This window comes from Onychostoma macrolepis, chromosome 18 (genome assembly GCF_012432095.1).
Source record: "Onychostoma macrolepis isolate SWU-2019 chromosome 18, ASM1243209v1, whole genome shotgun sequence".
Lineage (NCBI taxonomy): Eukaryota > Metazoa > Chordata > Actinopteri > Cypriniformes > Cyprinidae > Onychostoma > Onychostoma macrolepis.
Genome location: NC_081172.1, coordinates 4,142,425 through 4,163,878, shown reverse-complemented (window position 1 = coordinate 4,163,878; position 21,454 = coordinate 4,142,425). Strand labels below are relative to the sequence as shown.

The 21,454-nt window shown below is 35.2% G+C and overlaps 1 protein-coding gene across 8 annotated transcripts in view; it reads left to right on the top strand.

Annotated features, from left to right (window-relative positions):
• zbbx (zinc finger, B-box domain containing) overlaps nucleotides 1–21,454 on the top strand; it is a 165,714-nt gene that overhangs the window by 75,176 nt on the left and 69,084 nt on the right. The window contains exon 23 of one of the 8 annotated variants that reach the window (XR_009267032.1): nucleotides 1,632–1,752. The exons of the other annotated variants lie outside the window; for them this stretch is intronic. The gene's annotated coding sequence lies outside the window, so the exon portion shown is untranslated. Of the gene's footprint in view, nucleotides 1–1,631; nucleotides 1,753–21,454 lie in introns of those variants that run through there. 8 annotated transcript variants of the gene reach the window in all.

The window sequence follows — 21,454 nt, the reverse complement described above, 5'->3', positions numbered from 1 at the left end:
TAATAGAAACAAAGTGAACGGATTTGTAATATGGACCTGCTATTGATGTACAGGGCTAGACTGGGGAATGTATCAAATATTCATGATTTCCTGCAACATCATGAACATTGTGATCATTTAAAGGCACTTTTTATTTTGTCATTAAGTTTCTTAAAGACATTAGATTAGTTTTGTGACCCTTGTTTGTCCTGTGAGCAACAGAGAGTCTAGACAAATGAATCATCTCTTTAGTAGAAGAATGATTTTAGAGTTGGGATCATCAAACTATAACTTAAACTAAGACCTGAATAAATATAAGGGTATACAGTGCTCTCCACTAATATTGGCACCCTTGGTAAATATGAGCAAAGGCGGCTTTGAAAATAAATCTGTATTGTTTAACCTTTTGATCTTTCATTCAAAAAATTCACAAAATTCTGACCTATCATTGAAGTTAAACAATTGAAAGTGGGGGGAAATCTCATTGTGAAATAAATGCTTTCTCTAGTTCATGTTGGCCACAATTATTGGCACTCAATTATTGCAACGGCCTTTTCCCAAGATAACAGCTCTGAGTTTTCTCCTATAATGTCTGAAGAGTTTGGAGAACACCTGATAAGAGATCAGAGACCTTTGTTTTTGGATGATTGAGGAGAATATTTCTTGAACCCCACCCCCGAACAACATGTGGTGATGTAGGGGTTGTTTGAATATTTTTTTCCCCCAGCTTTCTGACCCCAAGACTCAACTAATCTCTGCAATTCTCCAGCTGTGATTCTTGGAGAGTCTTTGGCCACTCAAACTCTCCTCCTCACCGTGCATTAGGACGATATAGACACACGTTATCTTCCAGGCAGATTTTTAACATCTTTAGTTGATTGGAACCACTTAATTATTACCCTGATGGCGGAAATGAGGATTTTCAATGCTTTAACTCTTTTCTTACAGCCACTTTCTATTTTGTGAAGCTCAACAATCTTGTTCTGCACATCAGAACTATATTCTTTGGTTTTGCTCCTTGTGATGGATGATTAAGGGAATTTGGCCTTTGTGTTCCTCATGTTTATAATAATTTCATGCTCCTACTCACTCTGGTGTGCTAAAAATATGAATGGGAATATACTTCAGAAATGTTTTACTCATAAGAATTTCTAGGGGTGCCAATAATTGTGGCCAACACACATTGGAGAAAAACACTTATTTCATCATGAGATTATCTCTCCATTTTCAATTGTTTTACTTCAATGAAAGTTTAGAATTTTTGTGAATTTTTTGAATGAAAGACCAAAAAGATCAATGAAGCAGATTTATTTTCACAGCCACCTTTGCTCATATTTACCAAGGGTGCCAATATTAGTGGAGGGCACTGTATATATATATATATATATATATATATACAGTATCTCACAAAAGTGAGTACATCCCTCACATTTCAGCAACCATTTTAGTATATCTTCTCAAGGGACAATACTATAGAAATGAAACTTGGGTATATTTTAGAGTAGTCAATGTGCAGCTTGTATAGCAGTATAAATTTATTGTCCTTTAAAAATAACTCAACATACAGCCATTATTGTCTAAATAACTGCCAACAAAAATGAGTACACCCTACGTGAACATGTCAAAACTGTGTGGGCACCATTGTTATCTAGCACTCCCTTAATCCTCCTGGGCATGGAATTCATCAGAGCTGCACAGGTTGTTGCTGGGATCCTCTTCCACTCCTCCATAATGACATCATGGAGCTGCTGGATGTTAGACACATGGTGCGTCTCCACTTTCCACTTGAGGATGCCATGTGCTCAATAGGGTTCAGGTCTGGAGACATACTTGGCCACTCCATCACCTTCAGCTTCATCAGCAAGGCAGTTGTCATCTTGGCAGTGTGTTTTGGGTCGTTATTATGTTGGAAAACAATGCTGGCAGCACTCATGCGTCTGTTTTTTGAAGCCAGCTTCAGCACCTGATGCACAGCACGAGGATCTAACTTCTTTGATCGACCCTTGCGAGGCCTGTTCCAAGTGGAAACCGAACTTCTTATAGCCTCGGCCATCTTTGTGGAGAGCAACTATTCTAATTCTCAAATCCTCAGAGAGTTCTTTGCCACGAGGTGCTATGTTGAACATCCAGTGGTCAGTATGAGAGAATTGTACTCAAAGCACCAAATTTTAACTGCTTTAATGTATTAACTAACATGAACAAACAATGAACAATGCATTTATTACACTATTTATTAATCTTTGTTAATGTTAGTTAATTAAAATACAGTTGTTCATTGTTTATTCATGTTAGTTCACAGTTCACAGTGAAATTAACATTAACTAAGATTAATAAATGCTGTAGAAGTATTGATCAGTCTTAGTTCATGTTTACTAATGTTTTTAACTAATGTTAACTAATGAACCTTATTGTAAAGTGTTACCAAATAAAAATGTAAAATAAAACAGTAAAATTATTTCAAATATAAAATTGTATATGCTATAAAAATAAATTATAATATATTTCCAAAAAAACCCCACATTTTTCTAAATATACATTATTCTTTCTTTATTTCTTTATATTATTTAGTTTTATAGATCTTAATTATGGTGATGGTATTGAACTTGAACCAATAAATGTACACAAAATTCAACATCAATAAATTAATAAATAAAAACATGCTTGTGCTCATGCTCAGAATTAACTGGTTTTCTACCAAAAAAAAAAAAAAAAATGCCTCAGTGGGACCTACAGGGCCTGAAATGTGTGAATAATTTTAGTGAATCGGTTTATTCAAATGGTTCTTTAGCATTTAGCATTTAGCAATGGTTCTAGTAGCAGCTTGAATTATGTGAACCATGCAAGTGAACCAATTAACTACAATTAATGTGAAATACCTGTATGAGAGAAGGGTGCCAGTTTAGAAGAAGCACGTTTTGAAGATTAGACGAGCACACAGCAGAACTTTCTCTCTTTCCAGGGCAAATGTTCCAGCTGTTCCAACTGTGGGATTGTGCTTTGATCCGGGACATACTGTATTAAGGAAGGATGATGTCTTTGGAGAGACACTCTCTGCTTGATCGTTGCTTTTTTCTTTCATGCTTTGACCTCTGTGGACAAAAGAGTCCAGGAAAAAGTCCGGATAAAAGAAAAATGAAAAGAAACAGACACTCTTCTTAAAAGCTGTAGGACTCCAAATGAACTTCTTCTGAACTTCCATTCGACATTATAAAAATAAAACACGACAACTACTGCACGCCAACCTCCAGAGGGGTGTTTTAAAAATGAAATAAAAGGGTTGTTGCTTTTTCATCTCACAACCTCGGTGTTTACCCTCAGTCCAGCAAGTTGAGTGTGAGGAACAACAGCAGCGAAGGCCTGCAGCAGCTTTTCATTTACTGCCATGCAGCCTTCGTGGCTGTGGCGGCTTTTGCGTTGTTGAGTCTCTGGGGTCTGTCATTTCAAAAACACTGCTGCTAATTAGCGGCTTCACAAACTTTTTAAGTCTTTATACTGTAGGCTAGGGTTGGGCTGTATAGCTCAATAAATTATATTTCGATATTTGTCAGCCTTTTTGATAATATTTTGTCGCTCTTTACCAAGTATATTCGTAATGCTTCATATAAGTAATGCTTTAATTGAAACTAGTATACAGCTGGTTTAAAATAAGGTATGTTGTTCTCAAGTGCTTGAAAGGAGATACAATAGTTTGGGGCCATAAGAGTTTTTAATGATGTTGAATGAAGTCTCTTATGCTCACCCAGGCTGCATTTTTACAGTAATACAGTAAAAACATCAATATTGAGAAATGTTTTTACAATTTGAAATAACAGTTTTCTATTTGAATATATTTTAAAATGTAATTTATTTCTGTGATGCCCCCTATTAAGTTAAATTATTATTTAAGCTGTAAAGTTTTGTGTGTGTGTGTGTGTGTGCGTTTAAGTGGAAATACTTTTCTAAGCGAATGGACTTGTGTTACTAACATAATTCCTTTTAGTAAACATTTATAATTGTGTATTTTAATGTTTATTGGCAGACCCCATGTATTTTATTTATTGATTGATTTTTTTTCCTTTTAAGTTTTTAAAACATTTTATCACTTTAAACATTTATGCATTTAGCAGACATAATGCAGACTATATCCAAAGTGACTTTATCCATTCAAGTTATACACTTTATATACAAAGTTAAACACAATGACTCAACTCCCTGTCTGTTTTTCTTTCTAGATTGAGTCTCGCTTGCAGTTACAGGAGGGCAGCTTATCTTAACACGTTCCTAAGCTCGGGGAAAACTGACTGAAATTTTGATTGAGTTTTAACGTTGCATCCGCATCCAAAAGATGCAGGCGACAGTGTTCCAGCCTCTCTCTCTCGCTTCTCTCTAATGTTTCCCTCTATCTGTTTACTCTGGGGGTAAAGCTAAAATAATAGAGAGACTTTTGTAAATAAACGAGTCGTGTTTTGCTTTTGATATTCATTTCAGCTCTGATGGAAACTCCCTGCTGATGTGGCCAAGAGAGGATTCACATTTTCACTCTGCATGTTTGGAGGGGATGAGAATGACTAAGAGAAACTGCGTCAACCTCAGTGTTAACCTACCAACAAAATTACCGATGACAGGTTGACAGAGTTCGTTTTGATTAGGTTTTTTGATTCACAGTGAAATTACAGTTTTTTTCAATTGCTAACATCCTTTTGTCCAATCTGTAGTCACAATTAGCACAACATCCGTCTGTCGTGACCATACCATTAGCACAATTTGTGTTGTTTTCACACAATATGCAGTCAATTACCATGTTTCTAAAATGCTTACATTTTCTTTTCATACAGGCTTACCCAAAACCAAAATCATGGATCTTTTTAGTCATATTTACAAATGCTTAAACACAGAATGTCAGAATTGAAGACCTAATGTTCCAAACCTTAAATATAGCATAAAACTTCTACTTCTGCTACAACAGCAGCTCAAAAATATTGAAAAAATCTCTCTCTATAAAATATTATTTCTGCCATGGAATATAAAGGGTAAAGGGTAATTGTGACTTTATCTCAGAATTCTGACTTTTTTCTTGCAATTGTGAATTTGCAGTATCTCACAATTCTGGGGATTTTTTTCTATTGTACATTCTATAAGTAATGACTCATTCAGTTTTAGATAGTACGTTGCCAAGAATGAACACAATGTAAAAATGTAAAATGCTTTTCAGATGAAGGTAAACTGAAGGCTAAATTATAAAAAAAACTATGGATTTGTTATATTGTCTATTATATACAGGTAGACCTGAGACATGACAAGTAATGCAGTTTTTGTGATGCCATTAATTGTTATCATTTTGGCAGTCTATGCACTATTATTGACTGTTCCTATTGGATAGAAAACCAGTGCCAATGTTTTGACCAAATGACTCGATTTTGAAGAGTTAGTATATGTAGAAAAAGTATTCAGCATTTTGAAATGTTGAGTTTGTATTTATTTAACAAAATGTGGTTTTGGCCAGAGAGTTAACTAATTGGCTAATTGCGTGATGTAGGTGTGTTGCTGTGTTAAGAGTTTAGAAAGAGTACTTTAAGTATTGGTAAACGCTTGTTAGCAATTGAAAAAAAAAACTAAATGACAAAACATTGACTAAATTGAAAGGTCCCCCCCCCCCCCCCAAAGACAGTCATAAAAACATTATAAATTCCATCAAAAATTATACAGCACCCTTGTCAAATGGTGCTGAGTAGAACCATAAGACGGACCTCATTCTCCTCCTTAAATTTTACTCCACTCTCATATGTTTGCTATGAATGGGAATTTACTGCAATGGTAAAAGCTGTTTTAAGAGCTTTTCTGAGCTCAAAAATCCATGTGTGGAGGCCCTGGAATATTTCCTTATGGTTGAGGAGAGAAGCACATTATTGTATTCATGAAATACACTGTATTTTAATGTTGTTTTTGAATCCTTTCCCCAACTAAACTAAGAAACTAGAGAACCTTTAAAGACCTATACAGGGACTTAATGGGTTCTTTGTATGACAGTGGTGCTATATAGCGCCTTAACCACAACAAAGAACCGCTGAAGAACCTTTTTGTGTGTGTGTGTGTGTGGACTATTTCAGTCTTTCTATTAAAAATTTCATGTTTAATTCAGTGTGTTTATTGGTGTTTGTTTGTAATTAATTTGGAAAAATTCTAACCATTTTTGAGTGAAAAAAAAATGTCAAGTTGGTAAATGTCAAGTTAATTACCAGTACAAAAAAAATAATAATAATAATAATAATTAAACAAATTAAACACACTAAATTAATTTAGCTTTTTTTGTTGTTGTTGTTTTGTAAAACACATTCCAATAACCGTTTTATTTACAACTTTGAAAAATAAGTTTTTACATTGTATAAATATTAACTTAAATCATGATGTTGATTAAAAAATAAGTTCATTGACAGATACGGTCAAATTTACATTAAATATTATTGAAATTCCATAGTAAATTTCTCCATACTTTGTAAGTCAATGGCTACCATCAGTTGTTTGGTTACCAACATTCTTCAAAATATCTTGTTTTGCCTTCAAGAGCTTAAAGGATTTCATTCAGGTTTGGAGCAATTGAGGGTGAGCAAATGATGACAGAATTTTAAATTTTTGGCTGTATGTGTTTATGTCTAAACAGTGCTCATCTGGCAGAATGAAGAGTGCGGTTTAGTGTGACCCACTGTATTATTTCAACCATATTCCATTTTATCTCTCTGTCTTTGTACTGCAAACTTATATAAAACTTTGTGATTGCACTTTTATTTTATATAAAAGACCAAAGAGGACTGAGCATGTGAAGACAAACTATAGGGTTTTTAAAGTGAATAGGTTTGAAAGAAATGAGAAAAGAAATCTGATATAGAGATATAGCCTACCTGCCTTGTGTTTTACTCTTCAAATCAGTGCATATGTTCAGCAGTCACACTTTGTTCTTTAAATAATTCCTTACCGTCTAGAAATGGTTTTCTTTTTTCCTTCCTGTTAAAATCAATTATCCTTTGTCACTACCGCCGAGCTATTTTCAGAGTTGAGCTGAGCATAATGTGAACTTTTAATGTTTGCTGATCATTAAAATAGTTTCTGCATGATTGTCTTTAAGCACGTCGCTATTATTTCTTCTCAGATTGGTTTGGCCGACTCAGAATCTCTCCACCTGGAATAAGAGTGATGAAAAAAGTCTTTTGAAGAGAATATAATGGAATGTGTCTTGATGTAGTGCATTTATCTTTCATAGACGGAATCATTTATAATCAGTTTGTCGTTAATAACTCTTTTTCTGTGCGGGGAATGGGCGTTTAATGATCGCAACGATTGTGTGGACTTTTTAAGTGAAATTTCAGCCTCTAGGTGGTTACATAGGGAGCCGATGCAGACCGACCCTTCCGCAGACATCAGATCGATAAATCTCTATGTATTTCTTGATGTCGATCAATAGAGTTGCCCTCTCAGCAAAATACTGATTCTGTGTCTCCCATCTACCTCGAGTCACCTAAAGGTTGGGAGAAATCCATACTGCCTCGCTGTCAACAACATTGCTGTTATTTTTATAATTGTTGAGAGCAGCTTAATAGCATTTTCACGGTGAACGCTGCACTTTTGCGTCAGCCATGAGCTCCTGTCTGAAAGTGTGAAACTTTTGGATTCATGTCTGGTTTTAACCTCATGCATGTGCTGTTTCCTCTTAATGAATTGTTTTAACTGCTGCACCTTTAGACGGTGCTTTGCACGGCAGCAAAAAAATTGACATGGCAACAGGGTTTGACGTTAACCATGGTAAAAAAAAAAAAGGCTGAAATTGAAATCTCACAAATGTCCCAGATGTGGGGGCAAATAATGTCTCTGTTAGCTAACATTTGATGTAGTTTATTATAATCTATTCTATTCCTATCTAGTTGTGTGTTTAATGCATCTGCGGACGCCGCAGTAACCTGTAGCTGTCAGATATGTCTCAGAGCTGAGCGTTGTTGAACGCTTGACTAATGTGAAGTGCTTTTTGATGAAAAAGGTCTAAAATCAGCTCTGAAGACACTGGAGCAATTCAAAAGAAATGTTGAACCTTACCTAGGGATAATTCTTTAAATGTATTATTTTATTGTGAATTGATATTTTGCACATTATTTACAGCTGCTATTCTATTAGATGTTGCAGATAACAGTATTTCTCAGATTGAGAATAATTGATTTTATATACATATATGTGGATAAGGATAACATTTTTTGTAAAAAATGTCCTAAATTTTTCCCATATTTTAATGCTTTTCATACAGTATGTAAATACAACAAAGATTGTTGTAGTATATTTTACAAGAAAATACTATTTCAGTCTTTCTACCTAATTTTATGTTTTATTCAGTGCTACTTGGTCTTGTAATTAGTTGTGAAATTTACGAGCAATTTCTGAGTGAAAATGGTTACGTTGTTTTTAGTGTACACAAGACCACAGGTGAAAATATTCCTATTTAACTTTGTTCTAATTTAATAGAAATATATTTATTACAAATAATATAATATTATTTTAATTACTATATACATTTTTCAGTGAATTTGATTTGATTTAATTTAACATTCTATTCATTTTTCCTTCTTGCTAATTTACTTAATTGGATTGTAACCTATATCTCAGGGGCGGATTTAGTGAATTGGAGGCCCCAGGCAAATATAAGAATGCGGCCCTATACATTTGCACACATTTACCTAGATCAGCCTTGAGGTTCCTTTTTTGTCGTGATGCTTTGCTGCTGCACAATGGTGCCCCATAGTTGAGTCCAATGTTTCTACATTTTTCATGTACATGTTATAATGGCATTCTTTCATTTACATTTACATTTATTAATTTAGCAGACACTTTTATTCTTTCATGTTGTAGACCACGAAATAGCAATTGATTTACTGTTGAGATACAAGTTTTAACAAAAAACTAAATAAATTCTAAAATCATAAACCTCACAAATGAACATTTACACCATTTTTTAAGAAGTATAAATTATTATATTATTTAAAACGGGCTTATGTGGGTGGATTTTCGCATTGGTCTGAATAAAAACTGCAGACTGGATTATTGAAAATGCACATTCATCGAAACATTTCTGAAGACAATCGGTTCCCTTCAGAGGTTCATTTATATAAAAACTCGAATTAGCGAGAATGAGAAAAGTGTGAAAACATATAGCCTATATTGACGAGGAAAGTCCACTGATGAGTTACCAGCGTAAGCCTACATTTAATATGAGTCATTTTAACTTAGGGCTGTCAATCGATTGTTTAATTGCTATTAATCGCATTATTGTCATGAGTTAACTCGCAAATAATCATAGACTTAATTGCACATTTTTATCTGTTCTAAATGTACCTTAAATTAATACTTTTCAAGTTTTTAATACTCTACTCAACATGGGCATGGACAAATATGGATGCTTTATGCAATATATGTTTATTATTAGTGAAACCATAGTTAACATAGAGCATGAAGAGTAGACGTGTTTCAAAGATCATAGATGTTTTTCAAAGAACTTGTTCATGTCTATTAGACACATGAAAAAAGAACATAGAAATACCAGGTTCCCATCACTTCTCTTTCTTTGCACTGAGCAATTTACTTACACAAACCTGTCTACATTTCCACAGGACAGGGCAGCTCACTTCTTCTAAACATGCAAAATGTACATTTATTATTATTACATTTGTTTGCCTCTCTGTGCCACATACTGTATTTTGATGCAGCTAAATTCTCAATAAAACTGTTTTCATTTGTATATTTTTCTGTTTCTGTTGTCAGACAACGGGATGAATATGAAATAGTGGCTGAAACACGACCCATTAAGACTACATAACCAGCTCTCCCTTCCAAGATGTTAATCTGCACAAAAATCCTGATTTATTTATAAATTTATAATCGAGCCATCTTCTGATAAAATCAAATAGGCTACACATAAGGTAAAGACAATAACTGTGCTGTGATTTCGGCTATACTTGCATGTAAAATTAGAGAAGCAACATATCTGTGTTTTAACTGAAAGCGCAGCTCCTTACAGCCGCTCGCTGAACAGAGCAGACGCAGAGAGAGAGGTGTGTGCGCGCTGGGAAAGAGAGACCTCGCGCTCGTGCAGCAGTCAGCTTCAGATGCATTATATTTATATTTGCTACAAGCAGGATGCACAAGAAGCATGTTCACCTCGGACACGCAGATGGTTGTCGTGGTAATAAACACCATAAACAGCAACCGTTCACGTGTCCGTGCTTAATGCGCATCTCGTATATGAAAAGCATTTTAGGGGGCCCTTGGCTTTTGGGGGCCCAAGGCAGTTGCCTACCTTTGCCTAATGGGTAAGTCCACCCCTGACCTATCTATAGTATATATAAGCTATGATTTATTTTACATCCATTTCTTTGATCAAAATCTAAAACTTCCTTTTCTAGGTTTTTGCTCAACCCCCGGTTTTTTAACTTTTGGACCTCATATGTGAAACCTGTCATACGTCATGAAGCAGTGGGTGGTATCGCCACATTGAGTTTCCGGATCTTGTTGACTCATCCGGATGTTCCTGCATGTGGCTTTATGTCTTTATATGCTTAACAAGATCTGTGACCCAACTTCCTCCACAGAAAACTGAGTGTTAAAAGAGTTTACAGCGAGCCGTAACACACAGGCCTTGTTATTTTAGAGAGTGACCCTTATGTCTTCAGCACCCACATTTCAACATGGCGCTAAACACATTTAGATATCTTTGATGGCATCTTTCATACGTTATTTTACATCAGCTGAGTACAGAGTGCAGTGCCACTAGTAACTAGTTTTCTTTTCTTATGTTCTACAGACCAGAATATCACAGAGACTTGGAAGTGGACTCTTTTGACTTGGACTAGTAAGCTAAAAGTTTTGCATGTGCATGCACCACTTGAATTTTCTTTAAAAAATGTAGTTTGAAATACATGAAAGTGCCCCACATTGGATGGTCTTCTCCAATTGTTAATGCTCACGTAGCAGTTCTGAACTGTCTGGTTATGTGTGGCTTTGACTGGCAGTTTTGGAGAGTGTTGGGCTCTTGACAGAACTCCCATCCGCCTCTTCCATCCAAAATCCATCAGAAAGCAGTTCACTATAAGAGGCCTGAAGGAGAGAGGAAATCTAATTAAAAACTCCAGGGGCATCAGAAGAAGGTTCTGTGGTAACAAAAAGGCAAAGTTTAATTCAGTCCAGTTAATTGAATCTACAAGTCTTCCGCCACTTTTTGCTGCTCAGGCGTTCTGCGACGTTGCCTCTAAAGGACCCTTCTTTCTGCACTCGTTCCTTTCCTTTCCAGTGCTTCTCGGGGATGAAATCAATTTCGTTCAGGGGCCACTTTTGAGTGCCCTTCTGGAACATACACAGAGCTGTTTAGTAAAGGGTCACCGCTGACATTTGTAGTGCATGTAATGCCAATGTTTGGTTAGGGATGACATGAACAATGAAAATTAAAAGGTGTCATTAATCACCTTCACTTATGGGGCTGCCGTGGGGCCTGCTGTGATAGGTTCAGACCTGACGATGCAAAAAAAGAAGAAAAAAACCCCCACTGAACAGCCGTACTTTGACAAACTGTCATGCCTGGTTTATGGTTAAAATCAAACAGGAAACATCACTTTCATGCCAGCCAAATGAACCAAACTGCAATGTCACTTGGACTTGAAATCGTACCAAAAACTGTAGTGAATACACCATTACACACTTTTGAGATTGCTTTATAGCCAACATGAAATCAAAATCAACCTTGTTTACTTTCTTAATGCAAATTACAGTCTTATTGTGAATGCTATTCTGAATACCAAATTGTTTTGCAATCAAAATTATTTTCTGCTGATGACATTTAAGGCTGTTTACATGAACTGTGTTTTTTTAGCTTATGCGGTTTGGCCATTCATAAACAACAGCTGATTTTGGGGCCTAAAACTGCAACTTTTAAAGGGGTGGTTTACTGCTTTTTTTCTTTGCTTGATTGCGTTTATGGGGTGCAATATAACATGTCTTCGTGTTTCGTTTGTTAAAAAACGCCTTATTTTTCATATATTTCAGCTTTATTGTAATCCGCTTTCTCCTCTGTCATTTGAACGACCGGTTGACTTCCTGATTCTCTGAAACCACTCCCTCAGAAACGGGCAATGGGCTCAGATTGGTTAGTTGGGCCGGTGTGTTGTGATTGGCTAAACTGCGTACTGCACATTGTCCGGAAACTTCACGCCCATTACCTTCACGGGCGACAGTTGCATGTGCTGCGGTCAAATGTAAATAATGGTGTCAATATTGCCGTATCAGTTTGAGCCAGAATCAGACCCAGAAAGCGGTAATGAAGAGAGTCAAGCAGAACTTCCGCAAGCACGGCTCTGAATGGAAGTTTGCTGTTGTGATTACATTTAATTTTTTAAAGTTTGTACATGTTTGTCTTATACACACAAAATAGCATCGAACTAACTGGCTACTATAACCAAACAGCGTTGGCTTGTGTTTACAGTCTTGATCAAATCGAAAAATTACGTCATAAAGTATACATGGAAAATACATTTACAAAATTAGTACATAATTACAAATTCGGGTCCAAAATTTTTGTACGCGTTTGTCATAGACACACGAAATAGCATTTAACTAACTGGCTACTAAAGCCAGCGTTGGCATTTGTTTACATCCTTGATAAAACTAAAACATTACGTCTGAAATTATACATGCAAATACATTTAAAATGATTAAATCTTACTTACAGGTTGTGGCCCAACAACTGCTGCCTCTGGTTTTAAAGTTGTAACTGCTCCATGTTTTAGTAATAGTTTCTGTGTGAATCCGGCATTGAACTCTGAACTCTCTTGATTCTGGAAGCTGTCTTCCGTAAAATGCGCAGCACAGAGAGCTAAATTAGGATTGTAATTGTCAGGAACATAATCAAACATAAATTTTAACCATTGTTGACGAACTACAGCGTCCGTAGGAAGCCCGAACACAGAAGACCTGACAGCTGGGTGAAAATAACACCGTTCGACGGCATGGCTACAACTCTCCACTATAACTCTTCCTCTTCGACAAAGCCGCAGAACATGGCCTTGTCCCTCTTTGGCATGTTCCGGAGGAGGGTTGATGCAAATTTATGGGTTTTTACGTATGCAACCCGGGAAGTATCTCGTTGTAGTCCCATATGAGTCGTTTTGTAGGCATTAAACTTCCTGATTTTTAAAAGGCGATATCTCCGCTTATGTTGAACTTTCAGCGCAGCAACTTTGCAGATACTGTTCATGCACCAACAGCAACATTACACACTATTTAAAATGAAAAAAGTGAAATCGCAGTAAACCACCCTTTTAAAACTTAAAAGAAAAAAAAGATTTGCAAGTTTCTGAAAACAATACCATGTAAACTACAAAAATATGAATTTGTGAAAACATCATGCACATACGTATCACATGCTAAGTCTAAGTCTATAGGTACTTGCGCAGGTGCTGAGTGTTTCTTTACAAAGGACATTGCCAACGTTTTGACAATGTTGTCATTTTTACGCAAACGTTTTTTTTTGGTACCATGTAAGTAGCTAAACATTTAATATTCGACAATAGAAATGTTAAACAACCAACAGTAATATCCTAATATCTAGTGGTACAGACTTCTTTATATATATATATATATATATATAAAAAAATATATAGTTAATTTCTTAATTCATGTAGCCAATTTAATAATTGAATATGACCAGAAGCATTTTTCTGTGATTTCAATATATTAGTCATGCAAATAAGATTGAAAGTGTGAATTTTTAAAGAATTTCTCTTATTCATTTCTCTAAAACAATTTAAATCAAAAAGACATGGCTATTGCCTTGATCAGTAGCCAAATAGCTGCTTAGCCATTGCTTTTAGGAAACTTTCATTCTGGTCTTTCTAATACTTAACATCCAATTTCACAATTCAAACCAATTCCCTGTGGATAAATTTCAGTTCCACCTCACTTTTTTTTCCAGTCTGATATCCTGTTTCTCTTAAAAATGCATCACATTACATAAGTTTTTTTTTTTTTTTTAATTGGTAGCAAACATCAATTTGCAATGCCTTGAAAGCTTTTTAGCATCTTGATTTCAATATCCTCTTGCTCTTACACACAGCAAATATACAACCTGAGCTCTTTTCCTGTCATCTTATACTTCGGCATGAAGTGGGTTCCATACAGCGCTCTCAAAGTCAAACCTTGAATATCATCCATCTGCACCACCTTCTCTATTGAATACACTCCCATGCACATACATTTTCCTCTGCGCCACAGCTCTTACCGCATGAAGGCAACATGCTTTACTCTTTCAGTCATCTGTCCATCTTCTCAGGAAAGGGCCTTGCATTGCATTACCTCTGTGGCTCATCGATTCGCTTTCACTTGTAAAGTGCTATTGACTAAAGTACACACGCTCCGTAGTGCAACTCCTGCAATCGTGCACAAAACCCTTTGATCCTTCCCACCTCCACACCACTTTCACCTCTCATTCAATTATAAATAACCACAGATGGTTTACCCTCAAAACCAAAATTCTTTCATTTATTTGGTATGAGCGTTGTTTCAGATGCAGGTAGAGTACAGTAATGACAGTGGATCTCATCTGGTTTGGCTTCAGGATGCAGATTTTACATTGAACATCAAGTGCAAGTATTTGTTTGTCGGAGTGAACAAAAATGCCATTAAAACATTGAAATGTGTTTATATTGTTTTATACAACAGTTTGCTTTTGGGGATTTTTGCAGGTTACAAAATAGCGATAAAATGGTGATACGTGAGTCATGAATCTTTATTTATTCAGAACTAAAACAAGCCTTTGTGAGTGTTTTTTTTTTAATCATTAATTTAACAGATTCGTTTATACACACTGAATCATCCAGGAACCAAACATGTAACTGTTTTGGTGAATGAATCATTGAATCATTCATTCAACCAATTCGTTCAAACACTGATTCACCGGGGAACTAAATGTTGTTAGATTGTACAAAAAAGTTTATTGGAAGATTGCTTATTGGAAGACTGTTTCAAAAGATCCACTTCCTATTGTTTGTTTTGTCATATGGGTGGCAAACCTTAATGATTTGGTTAAAACCCCTCAAATCCCACTCTAACCCTGGTTTCGTTCTCTTGGTTGACAAAAAAACAAACAAAAACACAATCACCATTTTTGCCAGCATAAACCATATATACATTGCCTTTGTTGCAAGTGTGCCTTAAATTCTTTTTTGCTGATGATTTTTGAGGACATCACAAAACTGGCTTGATTAGTTTGACTATATGCTGGGTTGTTTCAACCCATGGTAAAATATGGACTAACCCACCTGTTGGGTTGAATTTTTCAATTAAATTTTCTTTAACAGTCCATATTTGACCCAAACTTGGCCAACCCAGCATTTTTTAGACTGTGGTTTTATGAATTTGCCATAGATGTTTGATTGGATTTGCAGGCTTTGGTATGAACAAAAGAAATGGTAATCCTTTTCTCATCTTGTTAAAAGTTGATAAGCCTTTTTGTTTTGTTGTCCTCCTAAGTATACATGAATAAATGGTTAGTTGCATTTTGCATTGTTTAACACCAGAAAATCAGCAACCCACCAGTTGAGAGCCACTGGTTTAGATCATAGCCCTCCAACTGAGAACTCAGAGTGCTTGGAGCCACTGCTGAGAGATTTTAATTAAGAGACCTAATTCAGCCTGGGTGAGATGCCAGGAAAAGGCCATGCCATGTGGGCTGGCACAGTCCGTAAGAGCTTGACTCACTGTATGTGCATGTTTGAGAAAGGAAGAATGTGTGAACGGAGAGTTTCAGGCTTTCAGTGTTGCTTGGCAGTGGCATTGGATGCTGGATGCTGTGAGACTGCTATGTTACACCTCAGAGAGAGGTGCTTTTTTGAATGGCCTAATCAAAAGTCAATCACCATTAAAAATAAATGCAGCGACGAGCAATCATTCACATTCACCACCGGTTTGACAAGCAGCATATTATGTTTTGACATTTTTTCCCACCCTATTCATATATATATATATATATATATATATATATATATATTTTTTTTTTTTCATAAAAATGTTCAGAATGAGTTTATTGTGTTATTTTAAGTCACAGACAGCTTTTAAAAATAAGTATTATTTATGTATGTTATTTTAGTTGACATTGATATACTATATTTTTTGTTAATGTTTTGAATTAAATTAAATTTGATATATTTTGGTTTCCTTTTAATTAAATGTTTTAGTAATTTTTCTTAAAATTAAATTTTTTTTTTTGTAATTTTTGTATGTGATTTTGTCATGTTGATTATTATTATTAAGTATGCCTAGATACAATCTATTATTCTCAATTACTCAATATTACATCACTAATTTGGTTGTTTGATTATAATGTAATTTTATTTAAGCTCTCTATTTTTCCATTTGTATGTTTAAATTTTTTTTTTTTTTTTTTAAAACCTCTTTTGTAGTGCACTGTAGACATGTTGAAGCTTTGACAGATACAGTGCTATCTCCGATGCTCTCTCTAAAGCATACAGCACTTCCTACAGCTTCTTTAGGCTAGTAATCTTAAAGCTGTGCATCTCTGACTCTCAGCCACTTGTACACACTGATACTGCAGTGAGCCAGAGATTACGAGCCCTTTAAGACGAAGACACATCTCTTTCTTGGTTTGTATGTGAGTGCTTTGGTTAATCTGGAAGTATTCCAAAGGGCTTGCACATCAAAAAACACTCCCCGCCGTGTCCTTCCAAGGTCTGCTGTTCATGTCTGTGTGATAATGTTAACAAGTCTCTACGGCATTGTTCCAAACTCTAGTGAGCTCCCTACTTGAACAGCATTTTTAGGCATCATACAGAAGGTATGTAGCGTTCTACATTTTGACCCAGTTGTGTTTGGCCCACACGCATCCTTCATCAATAATGCAATCCCAGAATTCATTGAGATAAGTGCCAAAATTAAAAAATTTCTCCATCTGATTAAAATATGGAGTACTTAACACCCAATATTTGTGTGCTATGCAATTTTGTGCTTATTAGTGTATTGCATCATTAGCTTAGCAATGACATACGTATCTGTGAGCATTAGTGGTGTCTCTTGTGCGGTTCACGTTAGGGACCGTTAATGGATTTGCTGCACATGCAGAGCGTTTCAAATTAGCCTCTTAGGAGATTTCATTTTGGTCAAGATGCTGCCTTAGAAGTAGCTGTCTATGTAGACAACTCACTAGGGTTTATAATAGAGCCTAAGAGGCTGTCCACATAAATATGGATTACATGAATGTTTTTGTTCACATTGCACCAAATCTCGACCTTTAGCATTGACTGCCTGCAGTGTTTAGGCAAATGCATCCAAAATACAATTGATATCCATTTAATCTGACAAATCTACATTTTTTTGCCATAGTAATAATCTAAGAAAGTAGCTCTTATTGTGGTAAGGAGGGATAAAAAACTAAGACTTTATAAATATATCATTTCTGCTTATGTCCATCTTGCTTAAAAAAAGATTTATTGCCATTGACAAATTGATTTGTCTTGTTTTAAACATGAAAAATGCCTGACAAAATGTTGGGGTAAGACTAATAAATGTAAGATATATTCTCAGAAAACAATTAATATTTAATCTTATAGATTTTGCTTCTCAAGTTTTGTTTTTAGGATATCTGTTTTTACTTTTTTATAAATTATTAACTCTTTGATGCAATTTGCCTTCTAGAGTCAGCTGTACTGTTTGTATGTATATATGTAAATACTATTTTTATTTGTATTTTTTGCATTAAACTAAATCTTGGCCGTCTCCCTTCAGCAATATTGGACTTCATAATAACCGCTGGGTTTGACAAACACATTCATTCTGTTTCAAGTATGATTGCTTTGTGTGTAAAATACAGAGGATTGCGCAATTATTACATTTAACAGTTCCCACAATTTCAGACAGTTTATGGAAATGTATTTCCAAGAAGGACAACACTTTATAGCTGTGTATATTTAGCCAAATTGCTGTTTCTCTGATGTTTATGAGCATACTAAGGATAAAACATTTTAACGTCTGGCTTCATAGTTAGTGCATATTTTTCGAGGTGGCCAATTCGTATGAATTCGTACGACCTCACTCGTACAAATTCATACGATTTTTGCCAAATCATACGTATTTTACGAGTTGCACAATTCGTATGAATTTGTACGAATGACCTACACCTAACCCCGCCCCTAAACCTACCCATCACTGGGGTTTAGACAAATCGTACAAAATTGTATGAGTGAGGTTGTACGAATTTGTATGAATTAGCCACCTCGTAAAATACGTATGAATTGGTCGTGAGATAGCATTGGAGAAATCATGTGGTAAGCACTTCACATGTATTTCAGACCTTAGAGTCGGTGTGCAAAATCCATTAATTTGCTGAAATACATTTTTGACTTGACAGTGAATGACAGTGTTCTTTTGCCCATTTCAACACTCTTGAGAGATCGTCCATAATGGAAGTCACAATTTCACAAATTTTAATGCAAGAAGCTATTATTTGAATCACATTTTAGGACTTTCAGTAAACGATTGAATGAAAAGCATAAATGGGTTTCTAAAAATGTACACAGAAAAACCGACTCATTGTGAGAGAGTGAAAATAGCCATTATTCAGAGTTCCTGACAGGCAGAAACCGGACCCCCTACAGGAGCGGCGAGCTGTTGAAAGCCACGCTGAGTCCAACAGAGCAGGTAATAGTCGGTCATTTCAGTTCTGGTCCCTTAAACACTTTGCTGGCCTTTTGGATAGCGAGTGCAACAAAAAAAAATCAAGTGTGTCATTTGGCGAGACAGAAAAAATGTGTGTAGGGATCCGTTTGATATGCCTTCACAGATTTTGTTTAACCTCACCTCACATTCCTGTCCCGTCTCATCGTGAAAAGCATCTTGTGGAAAGTTTCTCAATGTTCCAGCTGTCTTCTTCTGGGATTTCACCCTCTGACCTGTTTTATTTCCTTGAAATGCCGTTACGGAAAGCATCTTGACATTCCCGCCTTTTATTGTTCTCCATCTCATTTCTTACATAGCTTGTGCTTGTCAAGTGTTTATTGAATAAATTCTGCTTGCCACTCTTGTTTTAGGCAGTTGTGAACAGCACCTGAGCTCTTCTGTGAAGATAGCCTAACTCATCATCTGCTGTTTTTTGTGAGCACCGGTTAACAGGTAACGGTTTCCCTCTGTTGTCCAATGAACTTGAGGACTTTCTGACCTCTCAGATGTGTATCGCTCCAATACGACAACACACTCTTTCGATTTCTGGGGAAAAGAATTTGCTCTGGCTGTTTTCCCATCAATAGGATGCACTGTTACGGATAAAACCTACATGGAGAGAACGTCCTGTCAATATCAACACAACGGTCTTCCTATACAGCATCTGGGTAAATCTCATAAAGAAATACCCAGGGTGTATTTCACCCAGAAAATGCCATAATTTTCATAACAAATGAGCACATGTCCATCTCAGATTAGTGAAGGATTTTTCACAATTTCACTTTACAATTGAAATATGCCATTTTTTACATTACAGTAATTATAATTACATTTTGTACCTCAGGTTGTAAGGTAAATAAGGCTGCTTAGTTGTTGAAAAAAAAGGTGAGCTTAAAATAGGATTAGATATCTTCATGCACAATACAATTTAATTTTTTTTCTTCTGAGGATTTTGTGTTGAAAAAAATAAAAATGAATAATAAATAATAATAATAATGTCACAATGCTATATACACACATATATACAGTATGTTGGCCTTAAAATAGGATTAGATATCTTCATGAAAAATGCAATTTCAAATTTTTTGAGGATTTTCTGAGAATTGTGTGGTAAGACATTCTTGACATTTAAATAAAAAATAAATAAATACAAAACATTTAATTAAACATTTATAATAATGATGATAATTTTCCTAATCATTATTTCTTGTTTTCCAGCATCTTAACTTACTTAAAACAAGATCAATTTACATGAGTCTCATTGTTCTATGATAATTCATCTTAAAATGTTAAATTAAAATGTTTTTTAAAGCATAACTCTAACAGCATTTAGTGATTTTTTTTTTTTTTTAAATGAAGGAATTAATTAGTGTATTTAGTTAGTTAAAAGGAAAAAAAAAATACTGATATAAAATAAAGCTGATTGACAATTTACTGCTGTGAAATTCATCTCAGATACAAATTACCTCTTTCAGCTTATTAAAGTATAAATGAATAGTTCAAAGGAGCAATCACATATTATATATTTTTACAAAAACAAATATCCAGGTCAGTTTTCTGATTAAATCAAGCTTGCTGTTAGCATAAAACCTGCATTTGCGGATACAAATAGTGACATAAATAATTTCACATACATTTCATTATAACCATAAAATACGTTTCATATCCATAAAGTCACAGTCTTGACAGGTGTCTCCTATCTCGGGAGCGTGGAGGGAACTACATCCATGAATTATGAATCAGATTACAGTATATGAGTTGAGATCTGGCTCCCACCTCTCATTTTACAGGTGCGTGCTGATTTTTAACCAGGACAGTTTCTTATATTGCGGGTCATGAAATATTCAGCACATGAAATGGAGTGCAGCTATTAATGTTGTACGCGAGTGCAATATTTCTCCTGTGTATAAGCGGTGAGATCTGAAATAATTAACGCCGCACAGAACCCAGAGTTGCACGTGTGTGAGCTCAAAATGAGCAGAAAGCAGATCAAGTGGCCAAGAAGGTGAAGATAAACTCATTAACTAACTAAAAGAAGCTATTCAGCGGTCTGATTCATTCTAGTTATTCATTTATGAGTCAAATCAGTCAAAGATTCCAGAATTCTGGCATGTTGGTTCTTTTCTATGCAGAAGTATTTAGTCATTAGTTATAAATTGTATTGGGTTTACTGTAAACTTGTCTTAATTGAATTTAGTGTTTACACTCTAAAAAATGTTGTTGTTTTTTTAAGTTAATAATAGTAAATTAAGATTATTAGAGTATGTTTTACAAAAATACAAAAATTAATTGAATGTTACTTTGGTTCTTTGTAATTATTTGTGAAATTTATTAGCAACTTCTGAGTGAAACTGTTTCAAAGTAATTGTTTTTCAGTGTAATGTTGAGAATATTCAGATTATGGTTGGTTTTGTTCTAGAAAAATACAGCTCTTATTAAATTACACATTATATCATCAGATAGTTGCTGAAAATATTCATATTTGTGAAAATGCACGAGCCAGGTGTGGGAACCCTGTTATAATGACCTCTCTGCTAATTATGCTGATATATGATAAAGATCAGCAATGTTTCTTCACATTCTGAGCTTGAATTATGAGTCTTTAACAACACAGACTTCTGAACAAATATTGAGTCATCAGGCAATTTAGCTTGACATTGACTTAAATTACCTCTCTGAAAGCACTGTTAAATCCAATTCACCCTTATTGGATGAATATCCTCCTTTATTAAGATTCAAGATAGACGAA